Source organism: Meles meles, chromosome 7 (assembly GCF_922984935.1).
Source record: "Meles meles chromosome 7, mMelMel3.1 paternal haplotype, whole genome shotgun sequence".
In the NCBI taxonomy this organism is placed as follows: Eukaryota; Metazoa; Chordata; class Mammalia; order Carnivora; family Mustelidae; genus Meles; species Meles meles.
In genome coordinates this window covers 94974370-94987938 of record NC_060072.1, presented here as the reverse complement: position 1 = coordinate 94987938, position 13569 = coordinate 94974370, and the positions used below count along the sequence as shown (strand labels likewise).

The window sequence follows — 13569 nt, the reverse complement described above, 5'->3', positions numbered from 1 at the left end:
AAGCAGCAGTAAGCAGTGGTGTCAGGGGCCTGAAGATTTTCAGCAAAAGTCATTTCTGGATGCCTGCAAAGAAGTGCATATCGGGATAGAGAATAAGGCTGAGACCCAAGAAAAGCATGTGTGTGATTAGTTTAGGATAAGGATTGGCTCTCCAAAAACATTGTATGGTGATTGGGAGAGGGATGCAGTTTTCTCAACTAGGGGGAATATATATACCATGAATCTCCTTGCTGTGTTTGATATTTTATGTGCTCCCATAAAGTGCTCCTAGTCTTGGCACTCATGCTTTGTTTGGAGAGCATTAATTAGTTTAGGAACCACGACCAGGAAAGAAACAAGCAAGTAGGCAAATTTGTGTATGGAAAGTTAACTGAACGGGGATATAGATTTCAATTTCTTTTTGATTCACTGAGTCACTTGAAGAATGCCCTTCCCTTTCTGGGTTTCCCTTTCTTCATCTCACAAGTGAAAAAGTTCAGTCTACCAGGGATACAAATAAATCTCACCTCATAGGTCAACACTTACGGTATTAGCACCAAGTTGAGAAGGATTCTGAGGTTACATCCTCACTCTTTGAGAGAAAATTATCCAATTTATTTGCAATGATTTCCTATAGCCATGGGAAAGGGAGTTTAGTGGCACGTCTCTTTCATTTGCTACCCCTGCAGGAGAATATATTAACAATCCCCTCTACATGGAAAATTCTGTTATTCTAAACATTTTAATGGTTACCCTGATGCTTGAGGTTAGAAAATTATTTTTAACCCTCCTCAATCATTTTATGTGATACCCCCTACCAATCTTCAACAGAAATATGGGAATACAGAATCTGTTTTTAGGTATCAAAAGTCAAAATGTGTATAAAGCACAGAGCCTAGTCATTCAAAATTGAGGTTTTCAGTTCCTTCCACTGTGTTCTCTGGTAAGTAAACTTGACCATACACTAATAATGTGCAGTGTGTGAAATCACACACACACACACACACACACACACACACACACACACACACAAGCACATACACACAATACTTTACATGAATGACTTACTCATCTAATGTTCATGCACCTAACAAGGTATTAATAAAATGTTGGGAATTTTTGAAAGCACAACTCTTAGAATTTTGCATATTTTTTTCTGCAATCTCTTCCATAGTTAAAACACATATTCAGATTATCTGTTGTTTTATGAATATTTGCTAATTAATACTGTAGCCTAACAGTTTAAGAATAGGAGTGTTTTTATATAATTGCTCATAGTACCAAAATGCATTAGTATCATGTAAGGATATATCTTTTTTCAGTATTTGGAATATTATAATCTTAAAATATTTATGTTTGTCTCATGTTTTTATATTAGAATTGCAAAAGGTTTTTTATGTAATTTTAATTTTTATCAACCTTATTATTATTTTTATTAATTTCTTTATCATCTCTATTTTCTTTGGTTTTCCACATATTGAATTTTTTTTTTGTTTTTAGTTTTCAGGGTTCTGAATTTCATGTAATTCCAGTATTTTTGTTCCTGTTAATTAAATAACATGAACCTTGGACTGATTGTTTAAAAACAGCAAAGGCAAGTGGTTTGTCTTTGAATTCCCCTTATTTATCAAAGTACTAATAAAATTGTGTTCTCTGACCTTGTTACTTTTGAAAGTGAAGAACAATGGTTATTTAGATTCATTTCTCATGGTCTTCCTATGTTTGACATGCATGAGACAGATGGCTGTATGGACCTGGGAAAACTACAGAAAAGACAAAAGGAAGAGAATATAGAAAAATATGTTTGAATGAAGAAAAATGTAATAAATAGGAGCTCTAAAATGATCGAAATCTTGACTATTTTATTTTATTTATTTATTCATTTATTTGTTTATTCCTTTACTCATTCATTTATTTAGAGATCCTGTGTGTGAATGGGTCAGTGGGGAGGCAGAACAGAGGGGGAGAGATAATCTGAAGGGCCTATTTCATGACTTGAGCAAAAATCAAAGCCAGTAGCTTAACCCACTGAGCCACCATTGACCACTCTATTTAATTTAGAATCTCTTCTCCTTTCCTTGAAGTATTTCATTCCCCACCCACAGCACTTGTCATTTACTTAAGTACTAGGAAATTAATTTTTCTATTATGTTGCCTGTTTACTGTGTGTGTCTCCTCACTAGAAATAAGTGCTGCAATGGCAGGAACTTTTGTATCTGTGTGTATACCTACCACAAAGAACAATGATTTGCATTTATGTGTGGTTTATTTGTTGTTTTAGCTACAGAGTTCATAATTATGAGTGCTTGTTTGGTAGCATTTTTTTGGTGAAGTCCTTAAGGGCCTGTTTCATCTGTTTCACCTGGTTCCTTTGTTGGGTCCCCCAATAATGGGTCCGTGATTAAAGGAGCAAGAATGATACAAAGCGAAGGTCAAGGAAAGCTTTATTTCACGCGCTAATCATCAAGAATCAAACTGACCGTCCTGGGCGGTGCCTCTTACAAGAGAGGGCGACACTTCTCTGTTTCACAGACTAGCTTTTATAGAGCAAAGGCCATGTGATTGGGCCTGGCCATGCACAGGTGGCCAATGAAGTTGTAACACACAGAGAAAGCTGCACAGTCATGCTACGTGACCAATTGAATTACAATTTACTCTAGTAGACAGTTGAATCAGCCTATCACCGTGGTCAGAATTGGCACCCAAAAGGTGCCCAAAGGGCAGGGCCCAAACTCCTTGGTAGCTAGGGAGACAGTATGTGCCCCCACTGATTGAATACTTCCACCTGGCCTGACACACCCTTGTATTTGGACTTTGTTACCTGGGGCTGGTTACTGGGACTTGTTTTTAAGTAGGTTCCCCTGGGAGGGTTGGGCAGAGTCAATTTAAGTTTTGCAACAAAATGGCAGTTCAACTGGGGGTGGGGCCACTCTGGCCGAATAGGCCCTTACACCTTAAAGTGTAAATAAAGGGATTGAGAATGGGAGCGACGGAGGTTTTAAGTACTGCTACACTTTTGCTCAAAGGCATACTTTCTTTGGCAGATGTTTTTACATACATGAAAATGCAACTCCCATAAGAAATGGCAACAACAATCACAGAGAGGAACAGGTGGGAAAGGCCCTTTTACTCTGCTTGGCTGAAGGGATCTTCATAATTTTTCTAAGGATGATTGTGTAAGAATCACCAAGGCCAATATTACTATGAGTGTGAGTACTGCTAACTAAAGTGCCATGAGTTCTATAAGTGCAAGCAATGAATAGCATAGAAGTGACACAAGTAAAGTGGTCACTAATATTGGAGTCACAGAAATACAGTTGGAGGCCCATCATCACAGGGGGAAAGATAATAAGGAAACTGGGCAGCCAGGAACAGATTACAAGCCGGTTGCAGATTTTGTTACTCATGATAGTTGTGTAATCTAGAGGTTTGCAGAGAGATTTCTGGGTGCCATTTCTCTGCAGTTACCCTTCTACCATGGGTTCAAGTAAAGTTATTGACTTTTATAAGGGAGAATGGATGACTTTCAAAATCTAAACGAGGGAGTTGATACAGGAAGTTAATAGGATTTTTTTTAAAGGTACTTATGTTGTCTACATATATCAAATCAATTTTGTTTCTTCCTTTTTAGTACGCATGCTTTTCCCTTTTTTTAACTTATTACATAAATTAGAACCATACCAAACAATATATATATATATTTTTAAAGATTTACTTATTTATTTTAGAGAGAGAGAATTAGTTACCTACTTATTTTAGAGCTAGGGCATGGGGTGGAGGAGCAGAGGGAAAGAGTGAGTGTGGAGCCCAATGCAGGGCTTGATCTCATGACCTTGAGATCATGACCTGAGCCAAAGCTGAAAGTCTGATGCTTAACTGACTGAGACACCCAGGCACCCCAGAATACGTTATTAAGTAGACGTAGCAAGAGTGACCATTCTGGCCTTATTCTTTTTCTTAGGAATAGATTGTTCAGACTTTCATAGTGAAGTAAGATGTTAGCTATAGTTTAATTATTTTTTCTGTTTTCTTTCTTTCTTTTTCTTTTTATAAAACTATATTTTGTATGTCCTTTGGTATTTTCCACTTATTAGATCTGCTCACTGAGAGTCTTTTTGTTTTTTTTACAGTGTAATATTAATTTCAGATGTACAATTTAGTGATCCAATACTTACATACAATACCCAGTGCCCATCACAAGTACACGTGGAGAGTTTTTATTAGGTATGTATGTTGGATATTTTTCTGTAGCTATTAAGAAAAACTCCACTTGACCAAAATTAATTTAACTTTTTATATATTCTAGATTTATTTGCCTTTTATTTTAAATGCTTGCAGCTTACTCATGAGTGAGATTTGGTACCATATTTTCCTAACAATGTCTATTTCCTCATTTTGCTCTCAGGATAATACTATTCTCATGGGTTGAGTTGGAAAATATTCCCCACTCTAATGCATTCTGGGACAGTTGTGTATAATTATTAGTATTGCTTTATTAAATATTCATAGCAATCACTGGTGAATGTGGAATTTTCTTTGTGAAATATTTCCTAATTATAATTTCAATTTCCACACTAGATATAGACCTATCGTCTATTTTTTTTCTAGAATGGAATTTTATTGTTTTTTTTTTAAGATTTCATTTATTTATTTGACAGAGAGAGATCACAAGTAGACAGAGAGGCAGACAGAGAGAGAGAGGGAAGCAGGCTCGCTGCTGAGCAGAGAGCCCAATGCGAGACTCAATCCCAGGACCCTGAGATCATGACCTGAGCCGAAGGCAGCGGCTTAACCCACCGAGCCACCCAGGCACCCCTTGTTTTTTTTTTCTTGAATGAGATTTTGTTGTTTTTCCATTTCATGTTTTTTAATTAATTGACATAAAGTTGTTAAAAAATCTCCGTTTTTTATTATTTGTTTATTAACTAGAATATCAATGATGTGATTGTGCTCTTCTCTGATAATGATAATTTGTATCTTCCCTATATTTTCCTCATCAACCCGCCAATAAACATCAATTTTGATGATATTTTCAAGAAATCAGATTTGGTTTTATTGGTTTTCTTTTTTATTTATTGGTATTTATAGGTTTTATTGGTATTTACTGGTTTTCTTTTTTAAAAAATTATTTTATTTATTTGACAGAGAGATCACAAGTAGGCAGAGAGGCAGGCAGAGAGAGAGAGAGGGGGAAGCAGGCTCCTTGCTGAGCAGAGAGCCCAATGGGGGGCTTGATCCCAGGACCCTGAGATCATGACCTGAGCCGAAGGCAGATGCCCAACAACTAAGCCACATGGGCACCCCAGTGTATTTTTCTAATAATTTTTTTATTATGTTATGTTGGTCACCATTCAACCTATCATTAGTTTTTGATGTAGTGTTCCATGATTCATTGTGTGGGTATAACACCCAGTGCTCCATGCAATATTGATATTTTCTTATTTTTCTGTTTTCTATTTCACTGATTTCCTCATTGGTTTTTATTATTCCCTTTCATCTTGTTACTGTGGGTTACATTTGTTTTACTGTTTTGATGGTTGATTGAGGTGGAAGCTGAGGTCATTGATTTTAGGATTTTCTTCTTTTCTAATTTTAGTCTTAAGTTTCTTTTTAAGAAATACTTTAGCTGCATCCCACAAATTTTGTTATGTTGTAATTTTATGTTTATTTTGTTCACATGGCATTTTCAATTTCTTTGATTTCCTTCAACCCAGGGATTATGTTTTTGTTAGTTTCTAAATATTAGTAGATTTTCCAGATATCTTTCCATAATTGATTTCGAAGTTAATTATATAGTGTTCAGTAAACATACTAGGCATGACTGAAATGTTGTAAACTTATTGAGATGCTTTTGTCACTCAGATTATGACCCATTATGATAATGTTTTGTGTAATACTGGAAAGAATGAGTATTCTGGGGGTGCCAGGGTGGCTCAGTGGGTTAAAGCCTCTGCCTTTGCCTCAGGTCATGATCCCAGGGTCCTGGGATCAAACCCCCCATGGGGCTTTCTGCTCATCAGGGAGCCTGCTTTCTCCTCTCTCTCTGCATGTCTCTCTGCCTACTTGTGATCTCAGCCTGTCAAATAAATAAATAAAATCTTAAAAAAAAAGAATGAGTATTCTGTTGATGTTGGAGGGAATGTTCTAAAAAATCTCAATTAGGTCAATTTGGTTGATAAGATTGTTCAAGTCTTCCATATCCTTACTGTTTTGTGTTTTCAACCTTTTATATTAATTATTGAGTGTATTTGAAAACTTCTGACTCTAAATGTGCATTTGAGTGCTACAGTGTTAAATTCAACTGCATTTGTCAAATTGTGGTGGATATGCAAACTTAGATTAGTTACGGAGATGAGTTTGGTAAAAATCAATGAAATCGTTCTGTGAAAATCAACTTGGGACATAGAATTTCCAATTCAGTTTAATGAGTGTTTTATTATTATTTGCAAATTATATTAGTAAAATGTATAATATGTCTGTGTATTGTTTTCTGATAATTAGTTTTAAACATTAACATGCTACTTTTCTCTGCCTATATGCATCGAAGCATCGGGACAATATTGAAAATCACACTGTTTGAGTTGTACCTGCATCAAGAGATGCAAAGCAAGTATTTAGGTTTATGCAGAATCTCCAAAGCAACGAGTGGAAAAATGGAAAGCTTTGTAAAATAAAGAAAGAAATAAGAACACAATTCTGGAATAGGTGGAAAATTTACATCTATGACAGCTAAGAAGAGAATCCACTGTACTTCCCAATTCTAAAGTTACTGTCAAATTGAGTAAAACATTTTTTATAAGCAGATGTAGTAAATACTTTTGCTGAGGTACACTTGTAAATATCACAGATGTCTCAGACATTCATGCTTTTAGAATTAAATTTTTGCCTGTTTTTGATTCTTCTAATGAGTGAGAAAGGGAACCAAAGCACGGAGAATTGAAATAAATATTAAAGAAAAATGTTCTGATGGGAAGTTATATGATTTCATGTGTTCATGCATTGTTTGTGGGAGAGGACAACAAACAAGCAAATGGGCAAATACTAAATTGAGTTTCATTCTTGTAAGTGTAGAGCAGTAATTAAGAACTTCTTATAGGAAAGATTTATGTCAAGTTTTGAATAGTGCAAACATGCTTAAATCCATACCCTCCAATGTCCATAAAAATTCTGAAAGAGATATTTTTCATTTTTAAGATAATGAAAGCCTATGAACACCGAAGAACATTTTAACTACTATCATCATGCCAGAAATTTTGAGAACTACCTGGGAGATAGAAAACATATAGTTTTAAGTTTCAACAAAATAAATAAATAAATAAAAATAAAGAAAGAAAGAAAAAAGAAAAGTAAAAAGAAGAAATTGGATCATAGGAAACCAAGTTCCTTCTACAGGAGTGTATGAAAAGCTCCAGGCTCAGCACCAGCACATTAAAAGAAAGTAATGGGCTGTGGCATAATCATCAGTGCAGTTCACTCAAAATGCTTTGTATTGAAAATATTGGGATTTTACAGAAATGGCAATGCCATGCTTGTAGTAACTTTGTAATTTAGCCCCTAAAAGACATTAAACAAGCTTTGTTATACTATTAAAGGATTAAATTCACAATGAAGATATAATGCCTATGCCCCAAATAGCATAGATCAACATTTATCATATAAAAACCCTAGGACATACAAGGACAATTAAAGGCACACTAGACATAGGAGACTTTACCTCACAGATGAAATTACTTTAATACTCAATGCTTATGCCCTGGGAGAAATAGCTTTTTAGGATTGCTTAGGATTTTGCCTAGCTTTGATTGGTGTACAAAGAGAAAGTTCTTCCAATGATTGTTAAAACTAAATTCTGGCATTCTTGGTAAGTGTTATCCTCATTTATGTGACATCAAATCATTCATGCTTAGAAAATTTTTAGGGCATGTAAATGGAAAGGATAGTTGAACTAAGTGAACTAAGTGAGGCCAAAATAGAATAAATGGAGAATCAGAGTTGAAGGAAAGGAAGTTGAATATCACAGTGATTGGAGAATATAACAATGTTAATATTGTGTTAGACATAGGTTCTATTTAAAATTGAGGTCATGAATTTCTTTATGATTACAGTTTATTTGAGAAGCATTTGTTGGTTAAGTTCTTAAACGACTGCTTTACCTGCTGGTTCCTTAAGGAGTAAATAAAAGGATTAGCATTGGGGCAACAGAGGTATTGAGCACAGCTATACCCTTGGTCAAAGCCACTCCTTCTTTTGCTGAAGTTTTGACATACATGAAAATGCAACTTCCATAAGAAATAGAGACAACAATCATGTGTGAGGAACAAGTGGAAAAGGCCTTTTTCCTTTGTTCAGCAGAGGGGATTCTCAGAATCGTTTTAAGGATGAATCCATAGGAAAGAACCACTAATATTAAGGTTACCATGAGCGTGAATACTGCCAGGAAGAACCCCATGAGCTCTAGGAATGCTGTGTCTGTGCAGGAGATCGACAGCATAGGAGAAGAGTCACAAGTGAAGTGGTCAATGATGTTGGAGTCACAGAAATCCAGTTGAAGTCCCATGATCACAGGTGGAAAGATAATGAGAAATCCAGCTAGCCAGGAGCTAATTACAAGCTGGTTGCAGACTCTGCCGTTCATTATTGCTGTGTAATGCAGTGGCTTGCAGATAGCTACGTACCGATCATAAGACATAGCAGTCAAAAGAAAAAATTCTGTTGAGCCAAGAAGTATGAGGAAAAACACCTGTGCCATGCAGGAATTATAGGAAATGGTCATATCTCCTGTTATAATGCTGACCAGAAATCTAGGAATACAAACTGTTTTAATGAGATTTCTAGAAAAGAGAAATTCCTAAGGAAGAAATACATGGGAGTTTTAAGGTGAGGATCTACCAGAGTGAGGGTTATAATTGTCAGGTTTCCTGCTAAACTCAGTATATATGTGAAAAATAGAAATAGAAAAATCAAAATATTTAGTTTTGGGTCATTTGTTAATCCCAGAAGAATGAACTCTTTCACAGATGTTTGATTTTTCATTTCTTATTGCTGACTTCTTCTAAGTCTATAAATGAAAACAAAAAACAATGATTTTTGTGAGTTCAGGATTTTTTTTTTAAGATTTTAATTATTTATTTGACAGACAGAGATCACAAGTAGGCAGAGAGGCAGACAGAGAGAAAGGAGGAAACAGGAATCCCTCCGAGCAGAGAGCCCAGTGCAGGGCTCCATCCCAGGACCCTGGGATCATGACCTGAGCTTAAGGCAGAGGTTTTAACCCACTGAGCCACTCAGGCACCTGCTAATTATTTTATTTTTATTAAAATATTTTACTAATGACCATGTTATAATGAATTTTCTTAAAAAAGAGCATTTGAAATTTGCTTTTTAAAATAGTTTCTACAATTTATTCAAGATGTTTCATATCCATCTTGCCTAAATAGAGAATTAATAACCTAACAAAAGAATCAAGGCTATGTAATCTGAAATTTTATATAATCCCAAATAAACCAAGAATTAAAACTTTTCCTTTCTGAATTAAATAAGAATCTATTACTTTTTTAGAAGATATTCAAAGAGAAACATTTAAGTGATTTAGGTTACAAATTGATTAGAAAATGGAAAAAATAAGTGAAGTATGAAATGAAAAATACACTTATAGTTAAATAATCTCCTGTGGCAACAGTTTGGCTTCTCAAATCCAAATGTTCTGTTGCCTTAGTTTAATTGAGCGTCAGTGTTTGAGGCTTTCCTTCTGGGGCATTTTATAGACTTCACAATTTGTTTCTGCCTTTAGTTGCATTATGCAAGAAGCTATTTCTGTAGTGTGTAGGTGGAATTTGGCAGGATGATCCTGGTCACATAGAGAATGATGAAACATATTGAAGAATACGTTTAGGAAAAAGTTTATTCCTGACGTTGGGGAGACCCTCATAGAAAATTGACACAGCCCCAGTTGCTGGTAGAAGCTGCAGGCAAAGTATTCAAGAGGTTCTGTAACTGGTGATCCAGGAAACAGTTGGTGACACAGTGGAAAAATGTTTACAGACTGTTTCATGTAGTCAATCCATGTTTAGTTTGAAAGGCTGAGACTCAAATGGTCTTGCAAAAGTTTTTCATTGGGTAGCAGTATCTCTGGCACCATGCCGTTGTTTAGGAGTAAAGCCTGAAGTATGGAGAGGGGAGGCCAGCAGCAAAATGGACCTCTGCTCTAAATTTCTGCCTGGTAACATGGAGAACTAGAGACTGAGCTTTCCTTGAATATGGCTAAGACTCTCAAAATAAATAAGTAAAAGAACGAGAAAAATGTGGATCGAGGCACTAGTTACCATGAAATAGGCAAACAGAGGTGACAAAGTTGTATATTTTGCTGGTTAATTAAGTGAAGCTCTTCATTCAAAAGGAGAGACTCAAGCCATGAATGAGAATCAAGAAATAACAGATAAAGGATGAGGTGATCTGCATAGGAATGAAAAAAATGTTTGAGAAAGAAATCTTTGAAATGTAAGGGAACTATCCTAATTTACACAGTCCAGGAGCCGCATTTACTATCCCTTATTTTCCAAAATTTCTATGAAAATAAAAATATCCTGGGGTGCCTGGTTGGCTCAGTGGATTAAAGCCTCTGTCTTAGGCTCAGGTCATGATCTCAGGGTGCTGGGATCCAGCCCCGCATTGGGCTCTCTGCTCAGCGGGGAGCCAACCCCCCCCCCCCCACCGTCTGCCTCTCTGCCTGCTTGTCATCTCTATCTGTCAAATAGATAAATTAAAAAAAAAAAGAAAATAAAAATATCCTAACTCTAGATTCTAGGGAGACCTACTAATATAACATTTTACCTGACTCCCAGTAAATTTGGTAAAATAAAGATGAGTTGTAATTTTGTAAAAAAACCTTATTCTTCCCTTCCAATGGGAAAAGTTGGTTTTCTAACTCTTGTTTCCAAAACAAACAGACTCGTTTTATCTTCCCTCCACCCCTCAAAATAGTCACAGGAGATTCTTGGAAAAAGCCATTAAATGTCTCTGGAGAGAGATGTTCCCGAGGAGTATATTCTAACGATTAGTTGAATAATTTTAATTAGATAGCCTAGGGAAATGATTTTTTTATTTTTTTAATTTCTTTTCAGTGTACCAGAATCCATTGTTCATGCACCACACCCAGTGCTCCATGCAATACGTGCCCTCCATAATACCCACCACCAGGCTCACCCAACTTCCCACCCCCCCTCAACCTCTTCAAAACTCTCAGATTGTTTTTCAGAGTCCATAGTCTTGGTTTATCTCCCCCTCCAAAAAAAACATTAAATGTCAGAGAGGTTTAGAAATGCAGAGAATAGCAGTGAGGGAAAAGCAGTCTTGGAATTTTCATATTGTCAATATTGTATTTTTTTTAAAAGATTTTGTTTATTTATTTGGGAGAGAAAGAGTGAGAGAGAGCATGAGAGGGGAGAAGGTCAGAGGGAGAGGCAGACTCCCCATGGAGATGGGAGTCTGATATGGTACTCGATCATGGGACTCTGGGATCATGACCTGAGCTGAAGGCAGTTGCTTAACCAACTGAGCCACCCAGGTGCTCAATGTTATATTATTTTTACCTGAGATAAACATCTGCTGAGGCACTATAGTTCAATTACAGGTAAACTTGTGAAGAGCAGAAAACTGCAAGAAGAAGGGGCCACAAGAATATAAAATGTTCTATTCAAATATTTTGTTAATAAAAATCTATTGACAATAAACAAATAAACAATCTATTGGGAATATAGCAAACAAAAACAAAACCCGCAACTTTTTGTATAGTGAAGGAAACCATTAACAAAATGAAAAGCAACCTCCTGAATAGGAGAAGATATTTACAAATGATATATCCAATAGGGAGTTAATATCCTAATATATAAAGAAATTATATAACTCAACATAGAAAACCCTCAGTTAACCCAAATAAAAATTGGACAGAGATTCTGAATAGGTGATTTTTCCCAAGAGGACGTACAGATGGCTAACAGACACATGAAAATGTGCTCAACATCATGAATCATCAGGAAAATACAAATCAATACCACAATGAGATATCATCTTACAACTGTCAGAATGGCTAGAATCTACAAGGCAAGAAACTGTGCTGGTAAGAATGTGCAGGAAAAGAGAATCCTCTCATGCCCTTTGATAGGAATCAAATTGTGGCAGCCACTGTGGAAAAAAGCATGGAGGTTCCTCAAAGAATTAAAAATAAAAATACCATAAGATTCAGTGATCTAACTACTGCATGTTTATCCAAAGAAAACAAAACATTAAATCAGAAAGATACATGCACCTCTCACTTATTGCAGCATTATTCATTATAGCTAAGATATGGAAGCAACACAGTGTCCATTGATAGATGAATGGAAAATAAAAGATGTGATATATATACAATGGAATACTACTCAGCCCCCCCCAAAAAAAGGAAAAAATGAGGGCTTGCATCTGTAACAACATAGATGGACTTAGAGGGTATTATTCTAAATGAATGAAGTTAGAGAAAGACAAATATCCTTTATATATGCAATCTAAGAAACAAAAAAGTTCTTAAACAGAAAAAACAGACCTCTAACTACAGGAAACAAACTAGTGGTTGCCAGCCATGGTGGGGAGATGGATGGGGGGATGGGTGAAATAAATAAAGGGGATTAAGAGGCACAAATTTCCAGTTATAAAATAAATAATTCATGGAGATGAAAACTACAGCATAAGGAGTATAGTAAGTGTTATTGTGATAATATATAGTATACTACTTATAGTGATGAACACTGTGTAGAATTGTTGGATATGTTGTATACCTGAAACTAATATAACATGTATGTTAGTTATGTTTCAATAAAAAATAAGTAAACCAATTCTTTGTGATGTAGAATTTAAAACATCAGCATATAATTAAGCAGAAAGTTATGAAATCCTCATGTTTTGGAAGGCTCACTATTTTTAAGTTATCAATATTTAACAAATGTATTGATAGATTCAACAAAATTCCGATTAAGATATCATCGAGGTTCTTTTTTTTTTTTGAATAAATTTTGTAGTTAGGACAGTTTTGGAATGATGAAAAAATGTGAAGGTAGAGTTATTATATGTCCTCAACACAATTTCTCCTATTAACATGTTAATATGGTAGATTCGTTGTGATTAATGAACTGACACATTTATTGATATGTTGTTGGATTGATACATTATTATTAACTATAAAGAACCTAATTTATTCAGATTTTCTTGATTTTTGCCTACTGTTTCTGTTTTATTCCTTGATCTCTTCCAGAATCCTACAGTACATTAATTGTCTCTTTAAGAGACTTCTTTGGATGGGGCAATCTCTCAGAATTTTGACGATCTTGAGAATTTGAAGAACTCTGATCAAGTAGTTTGTATAATAGACCTTCATGGGGATTTATAGGATGTTATGCTCAGATTAAATTAGGGTTATGTGTTTTGGAAAAGAATCCCATGGGGTTAAATTTGCCATTTTCATGACATCCATATCATGAGTTTTTACTATCAGAATAATTTATGATTTTTCATGGGAACTTTGATCACCTGATTGAGGCACCAATTGTGAGGGTCCTCCAC

The 13569-nt window shown here is 35.5% G+C and overlaps 1 pseudogene; it reads right to left on the bottom strand.

Annotated features, from left to right (window-relative positions):
- Window positions 1-8078: 8078 nt before the first annotated feature.
- Window positions 8079-9012, bottom strand: LOC123946061 (annotated as a pseudogene).
- Between the last annotated feature and the right edge of the window lie 4557 nt (window positions 9013-13569).